The 22668-nt window shown below is 36.8% G+C and overlaps 1 pseudogene; it reads left to right on the top strand.

Moving 5' to 3' along the window:
• Positions 1-2168: 2168 nt before the first annotated feature.
• On the top strand, positions 2169-22399 carry LOC145050396 (thioredoxin domain-containing protein 9 homolog; annotated as a pseudogene).
• The last annotated feature ends 269 nt before the right edge of the window (positions 22400-22668 follow it).

Raw genomic sequence — 22668 nt, 5'->3', positions numbered from 1 at the left:
ATCATAGGTAGTCCTACGGATCTACCATACCAGCATATCAACAACTAGCATAATCATGCATATCTAATCCATACTCAGCATACCATAGGATTACAATATATCAAAACGATGGGCCGACATTGGTGCCTTCGACTCGAAAATACAGTGAGGAAAACTCACCTCAACTCGCTAATACTCAAATGACTGCTCGCACCGCCAAAACCAGATAATCCTCGCGCCAACTAACAAAACAAAATTTTAATCAATAATTGACCTGATAACCTAAAATCCGAAAGCCCAAATTCTCATTAATTAACCAAAGCCCAAATATGGCCTAATTATCTAAATTAGGCCAAAACCCATCATGGACCTAGCTCGAGAAGGCTTAATATCCTAAAAGGCCCAAAATATCCAAAAGTCAACCCGAGTCAACTTCTGGTCAAAGGTCCATAGCCAACAAGTCAATAAAACAAGAAAAGTCAAATACGCCGAGTATGCTCCGCATACTCAGCTGGTACGCCTAATGTACATCCTTTGGGGCCAGTATGTGTAATGTACCAGATGGGTACGCCCAATGTACTCCCATGAACCCCAATCTTCTTTATTAAGTACTTAACCACTTAAGTCCTTGCTCCAACTCTTAGATATGATTCCTATGGATGACTTATCACGTAAATTTGGAAACTTTACTTGCATGCATGGCTTAACAGGGCTCTAGAGCTCAAAAGAGCTTAATGAAAGGTCTTAACATATGCATGAGTCCAAATAAACCATAAAGATCACATTTTTATGCCTTTGGGACTCCTAAAATGTCCATATCTACAAGATTAAGCGTATGAAACAACTTTAGCTCACAAGGACCAACCAAAAGAGGCTAACATGACCATAACAAACCCAAAAGGAGATCTATACAAAGAAATGACAAGATCAAAGCTTTTTACCTTCAATAGATTGCATAAGATGAGAAACTTCTAGACCTACAAGCTCCTCTCCAAGAAATGAGTATTCAACCTTCTTCTTCTCTTACACAAGCCACCATAAACCCTCTTCCAAGCTCCATAACTCACTCAAAGGCACTTTAGGGTTTCAATGTATACAAAAGGGGATGGTGGCTGACTTAAAATGCCCAAAGGAAGTATAAAATGATGCTTATATAAGGGTAAAACCCCGAAATTATGGTTTAGTGTTGAAGAGAGTACGCCCCGCGTACCCCTTAGTATGCCCGACGTACTCAAGGACCATCAACGGCCATCTCACCCATTACGCCCGCATTCACAATGAGTACGCTCCGCGTACTCGTTGAACCTCCAAAACCCTAAAACTTCACTTGGCCCTAACTTCTTCGTTCTAAGTCCGTTTTCAACGAACTTTATATCCACGGAAAGGTAACGAGAACCCTTACAATTCTAAGAACTCATATACGCCTTAAAACCTCCCAAACAACAATCCAAAATGCATAAAAACCCAAACTGCCCAAATTACGAACATACCCTTGGGCTCTGCAACACCATTGAACTCTTGGATCATCTAATCTATAATACCTACATCCAAAAAGGGTCAAATCTTTTCTTCCCCAATGCCCTAAGCCTTATGATAACTGATGATCAGGCCACAACCCCAAATAATGAAGCGATTCAAAACCGAGTGTTACAGTTTTACTAAGTTTTGTGTTATTAGTTAACGAAGAGTACATCTCACATAGGGAATCCTGAGTTTAACAGATCTTAACAGTGTGTGTGTGCATTTCAGTCCTAAACTTTAGTTAAAAGTTTATTAGACTAATATTTGTTCCAATATTTTGAAAATTGTAATCCGAGTCTTTAAAAATTAAATTATAAAATTTACTAGACTTGGCTTTCCAAAAATTATGTCAAAATTTTCTAACAAAAATCGGACAGTATAACGGATGCATTTTGCAAAAACCATATTTCAACCAATATGAAATCAATCCAAATATAGAAATGAAACAATTATATGTAAAACAAATATTACACCATAAATATATAAAATTGTCTTTTACGGTGCTTTGTTTATAACCCAAAATAAAACCCTTGTTGCTTAACAAATAATTCGTGTCTTTTACTATCCGCAAATTGTGGTGCCAACAACGGTGGAAGGAGGAAACGATTAGCAGCAGTGGTGATGGTAGTACTGGTAGTACCATAATGGCAGCTTAAGGGACAGTGGCGATGGCAGCGATGTTAGCGGCGAATGTGGTGGAAATGGTAGCTTCTTCTGTTATGGTTAAAAGAGAAGGTTTGTATGTATTAGGGTTTCTTGAGAGAGATGGCATATATTAAGTGGTAATGAATTAAATGGTTGATGATGGATGGGACGGAGGTTACGGTTATACCCGTATAAAAATAAATTAGTAAAGGTCCCATAATGGTTCAAATGCAATTTATAATGAATTATCAATTAATAAGAAACAATATTGGGTGTCACTTTCTTATTCGTTCTTTTCATTTTCACATTATAAATATATTTTTACAAAAACCTACTTCTATATATATATATATATATATATATATATATATATATATATATATATATATATAAACATAAAATGAACGTTAATATTAATGAGTAACGTAAACAAGAATGTAAATGTTGTAAATAATAATGTAAAAATAAATGAGAATGTAAATATGTAAGTTTAACATAAACAGTAACGAAAACGTAAAAAGTAAAATGCAGGTATCCTCCCGCGAAAGCTTAAAAAGTATAAAAGGGGATGTGAACTCACCCTAGTTGCGTGGAATGTGGTCGGTTTGAAAATCAGGACTCGTTTTGCTATTTATCGACTTTTAATCGGGTAGCTTTTTGTATAAATGGACACCCACAGCATACTAAGCTTCTTACAAGGAACCTGAAAATAAAATTTTTACACCCGAAGGATCATGGGAGCACTTCGCCTGAAAAAAGACACGTTGCGGGCAAGGTTCCCACGTGGCTGGCTGGTGTCCTCATTTTACAGCTGTTTGGCGATGGGGAACTGCTTTCGTCGACTAGAACACATCGGGAAGAACAACAGATAGACAATAGGAGGAATAGAGGTGGCAGAGGGTAGTTCTGGTGAGCCTTCTTGGGCATTTTTCTCGTCGTCGGGGAGTTGTGATCGTCGAGAGGAGGAAGCAGTTGAGCAAGCAAGATTATTTGGCGGGTCGTAATACATTGATCCATCCCAACCCATATAATATATGGATTGGCGGGTTGGAAACATCAACTCGACCAAACCCACATTACCCATTTAAGTATTTAGGTTCACAGGTCAGTTGGTCAATTTCGAATCAAAGATTTGACAAGTCATTTTCTGGTAACTTTTTACTTGTTGAATTTGTATGAGTTATACAAGTCTCTAAGTTAGAAATAACCAGTGTTGCAGAAATCGGCCTAATCTCCCAATTAATCTCCGCCTAGCCGATTAATCCCTATTCGCTAGTCCACCAATTAGCGGCTGATTAGCGATTTCTGTAACCATGATAATAACTAAGATTTTACATCGACTATAGTGAAATGACCTACCCAATATCAATCTAAAATAAAAAAGTAATAAGCAACACAATTGAAAAAAGAGATTTTCAACACCGTATATTAACTATATTCTGCTAACTCATATATATATATATATATATATATATATATATATATATATATATATATATATATATATATATATATATATATATATAACACGTGAGAACCACTATTACAAAATTAATTAAACTTTTATATTAAAAATTCAAAGTTATTAATCAATTATTTTAAATAAATTATTAATTAAGAGACTTTTGTAGTTATATAAAATTATAATCATTGATTTAATAAATATGTGAAATTATATCACTTTATAATTTGTATTGATTTTATTATAATGCTATTAGTTTAATGTAGATAGAGAGAGAATTTAAATTTTAAAATTTAAAATGAATAATCAATAGGTTAACAAGTGACAAATATTAATTAGGAGACATAATAGGTCTAATAAGGTCTAATAGGATGACACATGGCAAAAGAAGAATAAAATATGCATTAATTAAGAGGTCTAATAAGGTGACACATGTCAAAATGAGACTAAACTATTTCTTTTAATATATATATATATATATATATATATATATATATATATATATATATATATATATATACTTTGAAACAAAATGTTAGTAGTAAAGCAAACATATAGTTAACATGTTAGTTTTATTAAACATTATAGTTTAATTTTTAAGTCGTTGTAATATATACAATTATTTGATAATTTTATAAACCGTTTAAAATTGTGTAAATTATATATCGAATGAATGATAATATAACGGGTAACAAAACATATGAACAAAAATATGAACTGCAACTTTTAATAACATAAAAATAGAAAAACATCTATTATAACTTTGTATTAATAAAGATATATATACAACGAATAATAAAAAATATGAAAAATAAACATTATAACTTTTAATAGCATAAAAACACTAAAACATCTATTATAACATTTATATTAACTCTTCATATTTAAATCACAAATATCTTCAAATACATTAATGTTTTTAATGAGCAAAATTTTACAACCTTATAAAAGAAAGGAAAATAAAAAGTTATTACTAATTACTAATTAATAATCATAAGTTAAAAACTTTTAAGTTGTAACTAATCAATATACATAAATTAGAAAACTTTTGAGTAATAGTGTCAGTTTCAAATGAATGCGGTACTTTGAAATGTATATTTATTATTATTATTATTATTATTATTATTATTATTATTATTATTATGTTCGTCTAAATAATTGGTTTTGATGCATCATTTTAATCTCTGCAATTATTAAACTTAAAGATATTTAATTATAAATTTATAACATACATAGGTGCATATACATGTTAAACAAATTACATATTATATATATATATATATATATATATATATATATATATATATATATATATATATATATTGTAAATATCATATGTAATTCTTGTCGTAGTAATATGAGTAAATTACTTCATATGAAGAACATATCATGATAAATCTATCATAATTACATATCAAATGTTCAAAATTATGTTATCTTTTAAATATTGTCTTTTAAATATGTTGTGTAGGATAACCCAAAAAATATAAAATAAACATAATCAAAATAGAAAAACTACAATCAAATAAATAAGAGCATTGGGTGGTTGAATATATAAATAAGGATGTTACATAAACATACATTTAAATCAAAAGAAAAAACTAACATTTGTCAACTTTACTCAAACAAAAAAAACCTATATCCATTTTATGAATCTTCTTTCTTCATTTAACACCATTCAACCATAGAAACTTGATGACAATTTTTTACTAACCTGCAATCAAAATATTGTTCTTGAAAAAGAAGAATCATAAAGATATTCCAAGCAAAACATTGATGTTTGTAAAGTCACGTTTAAGATTGAGTAATACACACAAATCACATATAAAGATTACACGAGAAACTGAATATAAAGAAAGAATAGAAATGCTTCATTTGCTTTGGTTGAAAGAAAAAATCATGTTACAATTACCATCGATGCGACATAATCCATTTCTTCAAATAATCATATTTGGATCGTGAATGCTTCAACTATATGAAAACTTTTGAATCACAATATCTTCAAATCCTTCTTACATGTAAGATTTTATATAACACAAAAGGCACAAAAAATTGGCCTTTTTATAGTAAAATTTTCACTTAATGCTAATTAAACATAATATAAGTTATAAAACTTTTGAGTGTTAAATCATAATTAAAAAAACTTTTGAGTTGCATTAGTTAAAAAGGGGGGTTTCAAATGAATGTGATTTGAGAAAGTTAAAAATGAAGTTTCAAATGCATGAGATTCAAGAAAAAATGCTAGTTTTATAAGTATGTATGATATATATACTACTTTATAACCCGTGGGAACCACGGTTATAAAATTAATCAAACTTTTATTGTAAAAACTCAAAATTATTAATAAGTTATTTTAAATAAATTATTAATTTAAGAGATATTTTTATTAGTTATGTGAAATTATAATCATTGATTCAAATAAATATATAAAATTAATTTTTAATATATATTAGATATTTTTTTATATGTGAATTAATGAAAACAATAATTTAAAATTTAAAATATAATCACATTAATGAGGAGGTGTAATAAATTTAAAATGGAAAACTAATAGATTGACAAGTGGCAACATATTAATTAAAATGTCTAATATGATGACACGTGGCAAAAGAGCTACTCTTTTATTAGTATAGGGATATATATATATATATATATATATATATATATATATATATATATATTATCCCTATTTTAATAAAAGAATATTTAGTCACCTTTTGACATGTGTCACCTTATAGACCTCTTAATTAATGCATATTTTATTCTTTTTTTTGTCATGTATCACCATATTATATCTCCTAATTAATATTTGCCACTTATCAACCTATTGATTATTTATTTTAAATTTTAAATTTTAAATTTCTCACTCTATCTACATTAATTTAATAACATTAAAATAAAATTAATACAAATTATAAAGTGATATATATACATATATATATATATATATATATATATATATATATATATATATAGGTTCAGGTATTCTAATTAAGTATTGTATTATCGTATGCATGATTGTGGACCAATAAAAAATTAATAGGAAAAACAATAATTAAATAAATCAATAAAGGTAATTAGGTAATTTGAGAAATAACTTCCACAAATACTCCCTATAATTTTGCTAGTTACGTTGATGTTAAACCATTTCCCCCCTTTTAATGGCGGAGACGGAATGCTACCCCCAATCGACCCAACAAACTTTGATCTCATCGTCGTCGGCACCGGTCTGCTTGAATCCATCATCGCCAACGTAGCCTCCGCAGCCGAAAAAACTGTTCTCCATCAAGCAGCAAGTGTTGAGTGTTGTGAAAGCTGTAAATGAGAAAATCAATGATGAAATCGCGGCTATGGAGATGTTGGACTTAGACGACACTGAAATCCTGAGAGAGCGGCGATTGCAACAGATGAAGAAGATGGCGAAGAAGCGGAGCCGTTGGATTTCCTTGGCCACGGAGAATATTTTGATATATTCTTCGAGAAGATTTCTTCTCCATTGTTAATGCCAGCGATCGCATTGTTTGCCATTTCTATAATGAAAATTGGCCTTGCAAGGTAAATTCCCTTTTTTTCACCTCTCATTTGATGGAATTAAGAAGAGAAAATGGGAGAAACTACTGCATTTATTAATTCAAAGATTGCATAGATGTCCTATTCATGAATTAGAAAAGAGTGTATCTTACACAAAGCTAACCATTTAGGGTTCATACATCATTAGGTTTTGAAATTGGCAAATGATGGTCGATGATTTTATGGTTTGGGCTTAGGCATTCTTTTGTATAGATCTTGGTAGGATGTTTGGGAGAGTTGTAGTAATTATAGCTTGGTTGTGGGTGTGTGATGCCGTTATTGTGTGTGTGGCCGTACACGTGTGTGCGGCTGCACTCTTGTGTGCTGCTACAGGTGGTATAAATAGTTTTAGTTTGTGTCAGTGTGTCAGAAGTGAGTGACGAATGAATAGTGATTTATCTGTGTGTACTTTCAAGGTGTACTTGACATTTATGAGCTATAGATGTGTGCATGCTTGATGTTATTTCTCTTCAACTTGTTACACTCAATTTTGATTGTTATTACTTCACTGATTACTGATTTGGATCTATAGTTTTTGGGACTAACAATTGGTATCAGAGCCAACTCGGTATCAATAGAAGTATTTTTGACTGTGCGGTTGAAGAAAATTGTGGTTTTTGAGATACATTCATTCTTTTGAATTGAAGAACTGCTACTAAATCACTGTGTTTACTAGTTTGGAATTAAAATTTGTCCAAAATGTCCAGTTCTTTTGACTGTGCGGTTGTGTTTTTGAGTGTGCGGCTGGAGTTTTTGAAGGTGTGCGGTTGGAACTTTGAAGGAGTACGGTTGCGTGTACGGTTGAGTTTGTTGTTGTGTGTGCGATTGAGTTTGATGTTGTGTGTACGGTTGAGTTTGTTGCTGCGTGTACGGTTGAGTTTGCTGTTGTGTGTACGGTTGTGTTTACTGTTGCATGTACGGTTGAGTTTACTGCTTTATGTACGGTTGTGTTTGTTACTAAGTGTACGTTTGTGAAGATTGTGTGTTCGGTTTCAATCATTTAAGTTGTTCAAAGTTTTAAACATGGAATCTCAAAGCATGACAGTACATCAAGAGCTTGACTTCATCATGGGAACAACTTCTCGGATTCCTCGACTTTTGAATGTTGAAGGCTTTCCAGAATGGAAATACCGAATTAAAAAGTATATTAAAATGAAAGACTTCAAGATTTGGCGCAGTATACTTAGAGGACCAATTCGAATCACTACAGTAGTGGATGAAGTCATTGTCGACAAACGAATTGAAAATTATACGGATGAGGATTTCGAAAGGGTTGAAGAACAAGAGAAAGCCCTTTCTATGCTTACAATGGCATTATCTCCAGAAATTGCTCAGGGTTTCTGTAAGTATACATCTGCGAAGGCACTTTGGGAAGACCTAATCGAAGTCTATGAGGGTAATGAGGATATGAAGCAAAGTCGTCAGGACATGCTTCGACAAAAGTTCAACATGTTCAACTATGTCCTGGGTGAAACTCTTGAGAATCAACTCCAAAGGTTCATTACTCTCACTACGAAAATGAGTTATGCAGGTGTTTCAGTAACAAGATCAGAAATCAATAAGAAATTGTTAAACTCTCTTCCAAAATCTTGGGACATGAATGTCTCAGTGATTAAGAAAACAAAAGACTTAAACAGGATGAGTTTGGCAGAAACAATGGCTATCATCAAGGCTTGTGATTTTGATGACAAGCAGAGGGAGATTAATCATGTTAATTCTTATTCCACTGCAAATATAGGGATCCAAACCTCAAACAAAAATGCTTTTTCAAGCTTCACAGTTGCACAAACTCCTCAAGTTACCCCAACTACACATGTTCCACAAGTTCAACCCTTCATGACTCATCAATCGATTCAACCTACATCCTATGTTCCCCTTTCCATGCAACAAGTTCAAGTCTCTCAACCTCAGATCATACCTCAACAAGTTAATCTCAATGTTGGATCATCTAATGTTGTACCTTCTCAGTCTCATGTTTTCAGCTCTCAGATGCCAAACATGAAAGAAAAAGAAGAAAATATGGCTCTTGCTACAGGTTTGGTAAACTGCTATAATGCTTTCATGGCTGGAGAACTCTCTCCACAACTTTTGTTTGCCGATCTTGATCAAATTCATCCTGAAGATATAGAAGAGATGGATATAACCTGGCAAATGGCCATGGCTGTGTTCAGGGCAAAGTAATTCTCCAAGAAAACTGGTAAAAACAACTGGAGTGTGAATTCTGACAAAAAGGTTGGGTTTAACAAAGGCAAACTTCGCTGCTACAACTGCCATGAGCCAGGGCATTTTGCTAGGGAATGTCCAAAGCCTGACAAAAGACAAAACGGAAAATTCTGATCGAACTGTGGTGCCAGTTACCTACGTCCACAGCAACAACAACAAAGGATCATCATCAACCAATCAAGCTGCAAATTTGGCAATGGTGGCCCAATCCTTTGATTGGGAAGATCAAATTCAAGCCTTGTATATCTCAGGACCTGAAAATACCTTTCTGGCCTAGATCGAGGATTGCAAGGAGAAAGAGACTGAGGCGGATCCCGAAGAAGAAATGATGAATCTCCAGTTTGCCTTCATGGTGCAAACTACTTCTGAGCCATCCAAGCCCGAGGTAAGTGAATCTGGTTGTTCTCTATCTTGCGTTAAAACTATTAAATATTTGCGAGAATCAATAGAATTAATCAAGAGAGAGAACGAGGACTTGAAATATGAGGGATATACACTTAGGAAAAACCAAAAGCCCTTAAAAACTCAACTATAAAATAAAATCTAGTATTTTTGGAATTTGCAAGAAGACTACAACAACAAATGTGAGAACTGTGATCATCTCAAACGAAAATTTGAAGCTGTGTCCACTGAACTTGACTCAATGAAAACACGTTTTGAAAATGCTGAATTTAATTTTAAAAAATTTGATGGGTCAAGTGAAACAATTCCAAAAGTGATTGAGGGACAAATGCACTGGAGAGATATCACTCATGGAAATCAGATAAAAGTTGGATTAGGATTTGAGAGTGTCCCCCTCCCTTCAGTCATAACTACACTGCTATTCCCTTGTCTCAAGAATAAATTAATAGAGAATCTTACATGGTATATGGAAAGTCAGCTTCTGAGCAAGCAATACAGTCAAATGATAAGGTTTTGGGTACTAACGTTTCCAATTTGAGTGCAGATAAGTCCATAACTCAGGGGGGGGGGGCAAAGAGATGAAAATTTTGATGTTCTTGAGTCTAGTGATAATGATGTGTCAAAGTTTGGTGTTAGTTTACGTAATGAGTCCACATTAAACTCGAAATTAGACAACTTTATGTCTGGTGGTATTGTTTACTTTGATAAGACTGCAACTGATAATAATGTGCTTGCTAATGTTTCTATGTCTAATTCAAATGTTTCTACACCTTCCACATCTGCTTCAAAATCTTGTGATCTTTCTTGCAAATGTGAAAGTGTTGGAAACAATAATAAACGAAAGAAATCTGTCAATAGCAGTGCCAAAATCATTGATAAGAAACAAACCTGTTTTAACTATGGCACTGCTGGACATATTGCAAGAACCTGTTTGAATCGAATGTTTGTATCTCACACATCAAGAAGAGGAGAGAATGAATTTCAGGGATGATCTTTAAATAGAACATTCCCCAGAACTCGTTCTTGAAATGGTGACTTAAACACAAAACCAAACAAGACAATGACAAATTTTCAAAAGAATAAACAGGTTTTTCATAAATTCAACAATAGTTTGCCAAAATCAACTCAGGCTAAGCCCAAGTCGATTTTGTCAAAAAGCAGGAACGGATCTTCAAACTCTTCGAGTAGAAAATCCACCGGCTCGAAGCAAACTAATAAATTTTCAAAACCTAACTTTCAGTGGATACCTAAACTGAATTCAGATCAATCACCATTTACCTTGAAATCTCATGAAAACGAAAAATCAAATGAAAAATCTGTGAAAGAGAAGGGTAAACCCAGGACTGTGATGACCTGGGTCCCCAAATCTAAATAATTCCGCTCATCGTGCAGGGACAGTTGTGGAGGAATGTCATCATACCCTGGTATGTCGACATCGGCTGCTCCCGGCACATGACCGGAGATATATCCCAATTGCACGACATTCAGACATTTAATGGGGGATATGTCTCTTTTGCGGGAGGCGAAGGAGGAAAGATAAATCAAAAGGGAACAATTTCAAATGGAGTGCTGAATTTTGAGAATGTTAACTATGCCCCTGAATTGAAACACAGCCTGTTGAGCGTGTCCCATATCTGCGACAAGGGATATTCAACTCATTTCACAGATAAAGAATGTCTGATCTTAAATCCAGGTGTTGTCATTCCGGAAGAGTGGATTCTTGTAAAATCTAAACGGGATGGGAATGCCTACATCATAGACATGAACAATAACATCCCCAACAAAGTCACTTACCTATTCTCCAAAGTCTCAGAACAAAATACGATGTTGTGGTATCGTCGTCTCGGTCACGCTAATGCAAAGAACCTGAATTGGCTTGCAAAGAACGAACTGGTCCGAGGTCTACCTGTCAGAAATTTCATTACATTTGAAAAATGTGTTTCCTGTGCTCAAGGAAAACATCATCGGAAGCCACACCTTCCAAAGCAGATCAACTCCATTAGTCATGTCCTCGAGCTATTACATATGGATTTATTTGGTCCGGTTAACGTTCTCAGCATCAATCGTAATTCATACTGCCTCGTTGTGATAGACGACTACTCTCGGTTCACTTGGGTTTTCTTTCTGTCCAACAAAATTGGGATTGCTGACCTCATCAAAAGGTTCATTGTAATGATCGAGAATCAGACCAACTACCGAGTGAAAGCTCTGCGTACTGATAATGGAACAGAGTTCAAGAACACTATTCTTGACCATTTTTGCGCTTAGAAAGGGATTGTGCGTCAATTCAGTTATGTTCGCACACGAAAACAAAACGGTGTTGCCGAACGCAGGAATCGAACTCTTAAAGACACCACAAGGACGATGCTTTGTGACTCCAAACTTCCTGTGTTCTTTTGGGCGGAGGCGATTAACACGGGGTGCTATGTTTAGAATCGCGTGGTGATCTACAAAGCCAAAATGAAGACACCGTACGAAATTCTATACGGACATAAGCCATCTGTTAGCCATTTCCGAGTGTTTGGCTGCCCTTGCACCCTTGTCCACTTGGAATCCATCCCCAAATTTAATGCAAAAGCCGATGATTGTTATTTTGTTGGATATGCTGCTCGAACTGCGTACAGGGTTCATAATAAGAAGACAAAACAGATTATGGAGTCTTTCGATGTTCATTGGCTTGAAGAAAATGAGACAGACGCTAGAGTGGGTCCAGACTGGCTATTTGATTACACATCTCTTTTAAAATCCTTCAATGTGTCGTCAGATAATCAAGCAAGGTCTGCGTCTAGTTCGAAGATCATTGTTGAAGACGAAGTGGAGGAAGTTGTCTACAGACCACCTCTGGTCTCTTCTGATCCTCCAATGGTGTCCTCTGTTCACACTGATTCTTCTGAGTCCTCTACTCAACAACCTTCTCCTGATGCTGTTCCAATATCCTCTAACTCTGGTGGAAAGAGAGTTCATGAACCAAGAGACTTCGGCTGTAACTTCAAATCTGATGGAACTTTTCTTTCCAGAAAGAATTGCTGAAGAATTGGAAGCAGATCCGAAAAACGAACCTAGTTCGTCTACCGTGGATCATACAGCAAATGACGGAGCGGTTAACATCCATAATCTTCCAGTCTCTATCAATGACATCAACTACGAGTTCCCTGCACTCATTCAGGGCAACCATCCAATAGAGAACGTCATTGGACAGCTGGGCGATGGTGTTCAAACGTGAAGTCAGAGTGGAGACATTAATACGTGTCTCTACTCTTGCTTTATTTCTCAGATAGAGCCCAAAAATGTCGAAATGGCTTTGAATGAGTCCAGCTGGATTGACATCATGCATGAAGAACTTAATCAATTCGAGAAGCTCGTGGTTTGGAAGTTGGTGGAACTGCCAAAAGGAAAGATATCTCTTGACACCATATGGGTCTTTTGGAACAAGCAAGACAACTCAGGTGTCATTGTGCGTAACAAGGCGAGATTAGTGGTTCGCAGGTTTCGGCAAATCGAGGGTCTTGATTATACGGAGGTTTATGCACCGGTGGCGCGATTGGAGGCTATTCATATCTTCCTCGCATATGCTTCCTATATGACCTTTACAGTATACGAAATGGATGTCAAGACGTCTTTCTTGTATGGCAAGGTCAAGGAGGAGATTTATGTTGACCAACCACCTGGTTTCATTAACTCAAAGCTTCCCAACCATGTCTACAAGTTAGAAAAAGCTTTGTATGGGCTGCATCAAGCTCCTAGAGCTTGGTACGCTACCCTAACACAACATTTGCTCAAACACGGCTATTCCCGAGGCACCATTGATCAAACCTTATTTATCAAACATGTCGGTCCGGATCAAATTCTTGTTCAAATCTATGTGGACGACATTATTTTCAGGTCGACAAGCCAACAGCTTTGCAAAGAGTTCGAAGTCATGATGAAGAAGCGGTTCAAGATGAGTTCGCTTGGGGAAATGACCACGTTTTTGGGGATTCAGGTCCAACAATCTTCAACCGGAATCCTTATTCACCAAGCAAAGTATGTGGATGATGTGCTGGAGAAGTTCGGGTTTCGAGATGCGAAACCTGCTCTTACACCCATGGCGGAGAGACCTTTACTGGCTCCTGATCTTGAAGGTGAATCCGTAGATCAGACGTACTATCGATCAATGATCGGATCACTCATGTATCTAACTGCTAGTCACCCAGACGTAATGTTTGCGGTTTGTCAATGCGCTCGCTACTAGGCTAATCCTAAACTTTCTCATTTGAATGCTGTTAAACGGATTTTTCGGTACCTCAAAGGTTCCCCAAAACTGGTTCTTTGGTATCCAAAAAATCTAGAATTTGATCTTTATGCTTTTGCAGACAGCAATTATGGCGGTTGCGAGCTTGATAGAAAATCGACTTCAGGAGGATGCCAATTTCTAGGAGATAGACTGGTCTCATGGCAGTGCAAGAAGCAGCATACCGTCAAAACCTCAACAGCAGAAGCGGAGTATGTCGCTGCGTCTGCCTGTTGTTCTCAACTGATATGGATCCAACATCAGCTGTTGGACTACAGTTTGAATTTTCAAGAAACCCCTATATTTTGTGATAATGAGGCTACGATCCAAATTGCCAAAAATCCGGTCCAACATTCCAAAACCAAGCACACCGACATCAAAATTCATTTCATCAGAGATGTAACGTCCCAAAATACGGGCCAAAAATTTCATTTTTAATTAAGTGATTTGCAAAACGTTTGTAACAAAATATCATACGATCATATCATATAATAAAAACATGTCTCGTGACTGTGAACCAAAACGTAAAACATAATAATGTCATAGTACAAATCCCAGAATATCTCATAGTGCGGAAAACAAAGAGCGTGTGTGTCATACGCCGCTACCGCGCCAGCTCCTTCCCCTTGACTGAAGAGGTACATGAAACAACAACTGAAAACCGTAAGCACGAAGCTTAGTGAGTTCCCCCACTGTACCACATACCATATAACCACATAACATACATATATTGTCAGGCATATCTGGGTGCCCGACCTACCCCTTCGGTCCTCTCGACCGGATACTGACTAGCATATCTGGGTGCTGGCCTCCCCTTCGGTCCTCTCGACCGGATACTGACTAGCATATCTAGGTGCTGGTCTCCCCTTCGGTCCTCTTGACCGGATGCTGGGGACTATTTCACCCCCTACTACCACATAACACATATCACATAATCTATCTAGCATGGTTGGGCATGACTGCCCCTTCGACCCTATCGACCGGTAATTTGGGGACTATCTCCCCTACTGTCACTAGCACATAGCATCGTATCATACTAGCACATAAACATATCACAAGTAGTAGCAACCCTAGATGAATATCACAGAGACAATCATCTAATCATACAACACCTACTGGTGGGCCGACATTGTGGCCGTAGACCCACTGCTACTGGAAGGTAACTCACCTCGAAACGTAGCTGCTGAAAGTCTGCTTGCTAAGCGTCTGACTGCTGAACCGGTAATCCTGCGACTATAAATCATAAACATAGATTAGACACTCAGAAATACCCTTAGTTCTAATGACTGACCCACCACTGGTCCATGGTCAACTCCTCGGTCAAAGTCAACTTCTAGTTGACTAGACTCGCCGAGTCATGGCACAGACTCGCCGAGTCCCTCTCCTACTAACCCGATCCTACTCTTCAAGACCCTCTTCCCACTCACTGAGTCACCCTTAACTCACCACTTAGGACGATTGGACCGACTCGCGATCCGAGTCGCCGAGTCCGAGAACAACTCGCCGAGTCCCCACGAGCAGATCTCATACTCGCTTCCAAATCCTCACCAGAGCATCCTTTATGAGGATTTGGGTTTCTGGGACCATTGCTACACGTTAAATTGCTAATTCCGCGTGCAGATACGAAGGGTTGGACCTTCAACACTTAGAGCCCTCTTACTCAGTAACAGTTCATATGACTCGCCGAGTTTGAAGAACAACTCGTCGAGTTCTAGGCAATATTCATAGGACTCGCCGAGTTGTTCATCCAACTCGCCGAGTCTAAGACCATCTTCATAGAACTCGCCGAGTTCCACTTTGGGACTCGTTGAGTCCCTTCGACCCATTTCCCATACAGACCAAATCTGAGACATGCAACGCTTCCAAACCATAGATCTATGTTCCTAGGGCATGCCTATCACGTAAAGTTGTAAACTTTACGTGCATGCATGGACCTATAAGCTCCAAAAGGCAAATCCAAGCTCTTTAAGAGGTCATACACTCAATAGGGACCTTAATAACCTCAACCACATAGACTTTATACTTCTAAGATGCCCATAAGGTCCAGATCTGAAGTCCTTTCGGATCATAGAGCACAAACACATGGAGTTTGGGGTTTTAGGGCTTGAAAACCACCAATTAGGGACAAAAAGGGGATCTAATGAACTAGTGATCAAGGTAGGAACTTTTCTACCTGAATGGAAGCCTCTTGCAGGGTAGATGTCGGATCTACTTCTCCTCCTTGCACTCTTCCACTTCCTTCTTCTTCTCTTAAGCTTCAAACTTCCTTCACAAGGCCACAATCACACACAAAAACAATAAGGAGGCTAGGGTTTCGTTCTTTAGCTTCTCTGAAAGTGTTAGGGGCAAGGGAGGCCGAGTTAGAGTGTTTAAATAGGGTGCAAACACCCGGGTTAGGGTTTTTGCCCGAACAGGCTCTACTCGCCAAGTCCAAAGCTTAGACCCCGCTCCTTATCTCGCGTCTATTCGGCGAGTTAGTCCTTCAACTTGCCGAGTCCAAGGCAAAAATGCATTATTTAAAAATATTAATTACAAGGAATACATACCAGGAACCATGTGCTACAAGAGAATGTTTTGAGCGCTCGCGCATTCGGCTAGAACAGGTCCGCTCTGATAATAATGTAGCGGATCTATTCACCAATCCATTTAACAAAGCTCGATTCGATGTGTTGGTTAATTTTCTGAAAATGATTCGCTTTGAGGATTAATTTTTGTTAGGTTAGTTTAAATTTGCGCATTTTAATTTCATTCTCACCCATGCACAAATTTAGGGGGAGAAATAAACAAAAACCAAACAAAAATTAGAAAATCTATAAAATCCAAAAACATCAGAAAAAAAAATCAAAAATAGTTATGTGAAGTGATCATTTGGGAAGTGATATCAACAAGTGAAAACGGGCAATCTGAGTCTGTGTAAAGTACCATAGCTGAATTGTCTAGGATCTGTGTTCGATGCGCTGGTAGGCACGAAGAGTTTAACGAACTTGACTAGGTGCAGATGAACTTAAGGAATCTAGAGACTTGATAAATCTTGACCTAGATAGATCCGTTCAGCCTGACAATACGACGCTCGAATAGGTTGAGCAGGGAGATATTCATGAGAATCTACCAGTCACTCTAAAGAGCCCGTATCTAGAACTGTGGTTTTACTTTTCCTCGATGTACGAATTATGTCCTTAATTCTGGTATTGACGGAGCGACTGGGGAATTCCGATAAAGTAGGTATGTAGAAAATTATTTTCTTTCTTTCTTACTGTTAGTCATATGTTGCCTCCTTTACGTGATTGGAATAGATCCGACCTGGACTGCAACATATGCAACTCTGTCCATATGGATCTTATATATATATATATATATATATATATATATATATATATATATATATATATATATATATATATATATATATATATATATATGCTATTCTTCCTGTCTGTTAGCCATATGTTGTCTCCTTTGCGTGATTCATAATCCGACCTGGTACACAACATATGCAACCTTCTACTTCTAAATCCCTCTAAATCTCTGATTAATAATGAATATTATAAATCTATTCTCTCTATGAATAATAGTCTACTCACCTAAAGTAAGGAATATCTCGGAAGTTCTTGATTATTGGGGTATATCAGGAAGCGGGAAACACGTTCTAGTACACTTAAAATTGAACCATTATAGATTGTATGTAGATCTCGTTGCTCAACTTAGGTGGACAACAATATCCTTGGTAGTCGTCAGATGAATGGTCCTTAGGAAGTTTTATCTAGGAACTTAGGATCAATTTGTCCTATCACCGATAACATTCCAAATATTTGTCAAAAATTTTCGTGCTTAAGTGGACCACAATACTGGCGATTGACCAGATCTATTTATGAAAGGGGAGGTGCTGATAAATTGAAAACGATTGTCTAACAACTTTGATCCCATGTCTCAAAAGATTAATCAATTTGAAAATAGAGGATTAAAATCTGTTAAAATTGAAATTTTAATATTTTTATTTTTTTAAAAAAAATTCCTTTTATTTTTAATCTTTAATTTTTTAGAATTAATAATATTTTTTAAAATTTTATTTTATTTTTATTTTTTATTTTTATTTTTATTTTATTTTTCAAATTAATCCTCAAAATGATTTGTTTCGAAATATTTTGAGTTTTGGGCTTTTATTGGCAAAAGACGAAAGATGAAGGGCCGGCGCAACATTATTGGACCATATAAAAGGAGGAATGTGCGGTCATAACTCACTTTTTACCATTACTCGACCGCACACTCCTCTGATTCTCTCTTTCTTATCTTCAAGATCTCTCCCCATTTTCGTTGAAACTTAAGGTTAATACTCGTTAGTATCATAAAATCGACTGCCATAATACTGTTTTTGATCAAACACGACATGAAATCGATATCATTTGTGTGTGTGCGGCCGCACACACTGTGTGCGGCTGACCGTGTGCGGCTGGTCTGTGTGCGGTTGCCATGTGTGGAGTTGACCCGTGTACGGCCGTACCATCCGTGTGCGGTTGGACTCGTGTGCTATTAATAAGTATCTAATGCTGATTTAATTTTTTTTTTAAATATCTTAATTTTCTAATTTTTTTATTTCATTTTATTTTTTAGAAAATCATGGGAGACTCTAAGTTCACAAAAGTGCACAACTTGGCCATCTTACTAGAAGATCCTCCAATGGCCCACCTCGATCTCAAATTTATTGTTGATGGTCTGAGAAGATGTTGCTTGGTCTCTACTCTCACATTCAGTCCAACAATTTATCAATATCTGATTAAAGAATTTTGGGGGAGCGCTTCTGTAAAGAGGAACAATAACGATGAGGAATATTTTGAGGCATATATACAAGGAAAGAAAGTTTTAGTCACGGAAGACATCATTCGAGAAGCCCTTCAAATCGATGATAAGCATGAATATCCAAGAGAGATTATTGATAATCAGATTAAGGAAGTTCTTGGACAAATGGGCTATGAAGGAACCTTTCCACCAACCCACAAGAAGTTGTTGCCACCTTGTTGGAAATATCTGGCTCATGTTTTTGTGAGCTGTATTTCAGGACGCAGATCTGGTGCTAACGAGATATCTCTGGCGAATACTGGTGCCATCACTACTTTGGCCTCTGGAGTAAACTTTAACTTTTCAAAATTTATCTTGCATGAGATGATTTTGAATGTTGAAGGAAACAAAAGGGACAAGTTTTTGATGTATCCAAGGTTTATCCAACTGATCCTTAACGTCATGCATCCTGAGATTGAAAGGAAAGGAGAGACCCTGGATATTAAGTCAGTTGGCCCAAGTGCTTTTGGTTTAATGAAGCAAAAGAGATCAAGAAAGCTCAACTTTGAAGGAAAAATTCCTTTAATCAGATTTGGTATCTTTGCCGAGGAGAATGATCAGTCAGAACCCAGCGAATCTTCTTGTCCTACAGAGACTGACGATGTGGTGATCTCTACTTCTGAACCTGAAATTGAAGGAGGTTTAAAATCTCTTGTGGCCAGAGTTGCATTAGAACATGATATGATACAGATTGTGGAAGATGAGAGTGATTCTGATGGAGATAGAGAAGAACATGAAGGAAATGACGAATTTCTAAATGATATGGACTTCTCAAGCCTTGACAATGTTGCCATTCCCCTCAACTTTGATTTTGAACAAGAAAATGAACTTGACACAGATCTGGACCTCTCTGACAGGTTTTTCGAAAAGGTCGATGAAGTTGCTCAAACTGCAACCAAGACTAGGGATGCAAAGAAGACTCTCAATCCTATGCCTCCTTCGTCTACCCAAATGGAAGAAAATTTAAGTCAACAAGGTACAAATTCAAGGATTCCTCCCCTTAACTCTACTACTCCTACATTTATCTCAACACAGGCACAGACCTCTCTGCCTCCTGTACAAGGAATGGATGAGAATTTGAGGCAGGGAGTATTCACTCAAAACCAGTCACCACCTGTTTCAGCCACTATTATCACCACAGATGTTGCAACACCACCCCTCCAATCCCATGAAGGTCCAAGTACCATGCATGAGATAGGCGGACCATCTAGTGTTCCGCCATATTCCCCAACGAGACCGTTGCTTGATGAGGCCTCTATCAGACTCGCCAAGCACCTTGCTCTACACAGTCCAACCTCTTCCTCTCGTGGCAAAGGTATATCTTTCAGAGAAGATCCTTCAGGTGATGACAAGTCTGCTGTGTCAGAACTTCGAGAAGAGATTGGTGTTCTCAGGCAAGAACTGATAGAAAAGAACATTCAACTGGATCAACTCACTTCTCACATAGAAGAGCTTAAAGAAAAGGATGAAGAGAAGTCAAAACAGATTAAGGATCTGCAGACGAATCTTGGCTCTGTGACTGCCTTCTACTTTAATTTGAAGAACGTTCTGTATGATGCTTTTGGGGATAAAGTTAAAGCATTATTTCAGCAGCTGCACAGAATTGAGGATCCTCCCATGACCTCCACACAATCTACTTCAGGTGACCTTCCAGTTGATCCTCTTTCTCCTAGAACAACTATAATTGTCAATAGATTTGAAAAGGAACCTGAAGGCAGCAGAGCCCGCATCACAATCAAACTGGGAAAGAGGACTGTTATGGCTAACAAAAGCGAAGGGCAACTCTTCACGAAAAACTCAAACGAAAATCAGAAGACAAAGGATCCTGAATTAACAGTGACGGATCTTAAAAAACGAAAATTTAGTGATGAGTATGGAGATCGCTATGGGATTAAAATGTGGGGTTATCATCCTGAGTCTAAGCTATGGGTGGTTAAGAGGAATTCTGGTCACTCAGAACAATACAAAAACATCCATGATTTTCACTCATGGACAAAGGTCGATCTCTCTAAACTCTCAAGAGCCCCATTCCACAATTCCTCTAATAATCAAAGCGCTACGAATTTCCATCAGTTCCTGATCAGACAGGTTAGGGATAACTTCCCATCAATGAAGACGGAAAAATCCATGATTGTAAAGGATAAAGATATTCTTGATCCTGAGACTAACCGACCAATGAAGATCATGTTGTGGCCTGCTACCAATCAAGTCAAAGAGATTCCTATTCCACAACATTTTCAGGAGGGATATCTTGATGATATGGAGTTTTGGGCTTTTGATGACGCAACAACAACTGCAACTATCAAGTTCAAAAACAGGGGCACTGTTCTGAGACTCGTCTGCGCAAAGGATCTTCTGAGATTTAGGGAGAGAGACATTCGAACCCTAGCTTGTCGCCAAATTATTTGCAGAAAATATGACATGGAGGTTGCTGCGAAGGAATTCACTAGAATGGTCGCCTTTATCATAAATATGGATGGGATCAATGGGAAAAGCTGACATGAAGTTGTCCAAAGCTCCTGGAGAATGAAGACCTGAGTTCATGCTAGCCACAAACCAAGGGGGAGATTGATGGTCTATGATTTTATGGTTTCGGCTAGGCATTCTTTTGTATAGGTCTTGGTAGGATGTTGGGGAGTGTTGTAGTAATTATAGCTTGGTTGTGGGTGTGTGCTACCATTACTGTGTGTGCGGCCGCACACTGTGTGTGCGTCTGTACACGTGTGTGCGGCTGCACTCTTGTGTGCTGCTACAGGTGGTATAAATAGTTTTAGTTTGTGTCAATGTGTCAGAAGTGAGTGACGAGTGAACATTGAATTATCTGTGTGTACTTTCATGGTGTACTTGACATTTATGAGCTATATATGTGTGCATGCTTGATGTTATTTCTCTTCTACTTCTTATACACTCTATTTTGATTTTTATTACTTCACTGATTACTGATTTGGATCTATAGTTTTTGGGACTAACAGCAAATTACAACATATGAAACCGATTTCAGTTTTTCAGCAAACTGCTTAATTGGATTAAAGATTGTTTGAATATTTTAACAGGTAGTTGGCAAACACTTGGGAATATTGGAAAAATAGCATATCGAGACACGATTCATCAAAATTCAAGCAGAGAAAAGCCCATTCTTGGCTGAGAAGCTCAAAATTGTTGTTCTTCCAACAATTGCTCTTATAAAAAATGCTAAAGTTGAAGATTATGTGGTACATTATATATCTACATGTCTCACTCTTTTCTTTCTTTCTGGTGTGTTTTTTTTATATAAAATGAATGATGTATGGATGATATGATAGGCGGGTTTTGATGAGCTTGGTGGGAGTGATGATTTTAGCACTGAAGAACTGGAGGAGAGGTTGGGGAAAGGTGAAGTTATATTTTTTGAAGGCGAATCATCCTTAAAACCATCAAAAAAGCCTCAAACAAGAAACGTTAGACATGGCTCCAAGTCTAATGATGATTCAGATTCTGAGTAAATGTGCTTTTGGCCTTTTTACCCCTGTCATGGTTGTATCTTTATGGTAGTTTTATTATTAAAAAAAATGGGCGTAAGCATAGAGATTCAACTCTTATGTATGTTTTGGAGTTGATTTTGAATTATGGAATTAATTTGTTTATGTAAATGATTCAATGGATGATATTGGTGAGATTCCAATTCTATTGGAATGGAATTATGAGTTCCAATTTTGTTTGAATGGAATCATAAATTCTAATTCTGTTGGAATCACAGAAGTTGATGCTTGAAGAACGGACCACA

The sequence above is a fragment of the Lactuca serriola genome, chromosome 5, assembly GCF_051521515.1.
Source record: "Lactuca serriola cultivar US96UC23 chromosome 5, Lser_US96UC23_V15, whole genome shotgun sequence".
NCBI classification, from domain to species: domain Eukaryota; kingdom Viridiplantae; phylum Streptophyta; class Magnoliopsida; order Asterales; family Asteraceae; genus Lactuca; species Lactuca serriola.
Note: the sequence above shows the minus strand (reverse complement) of the source record. Positions and strands in the feature narration are given on the sequence as shown.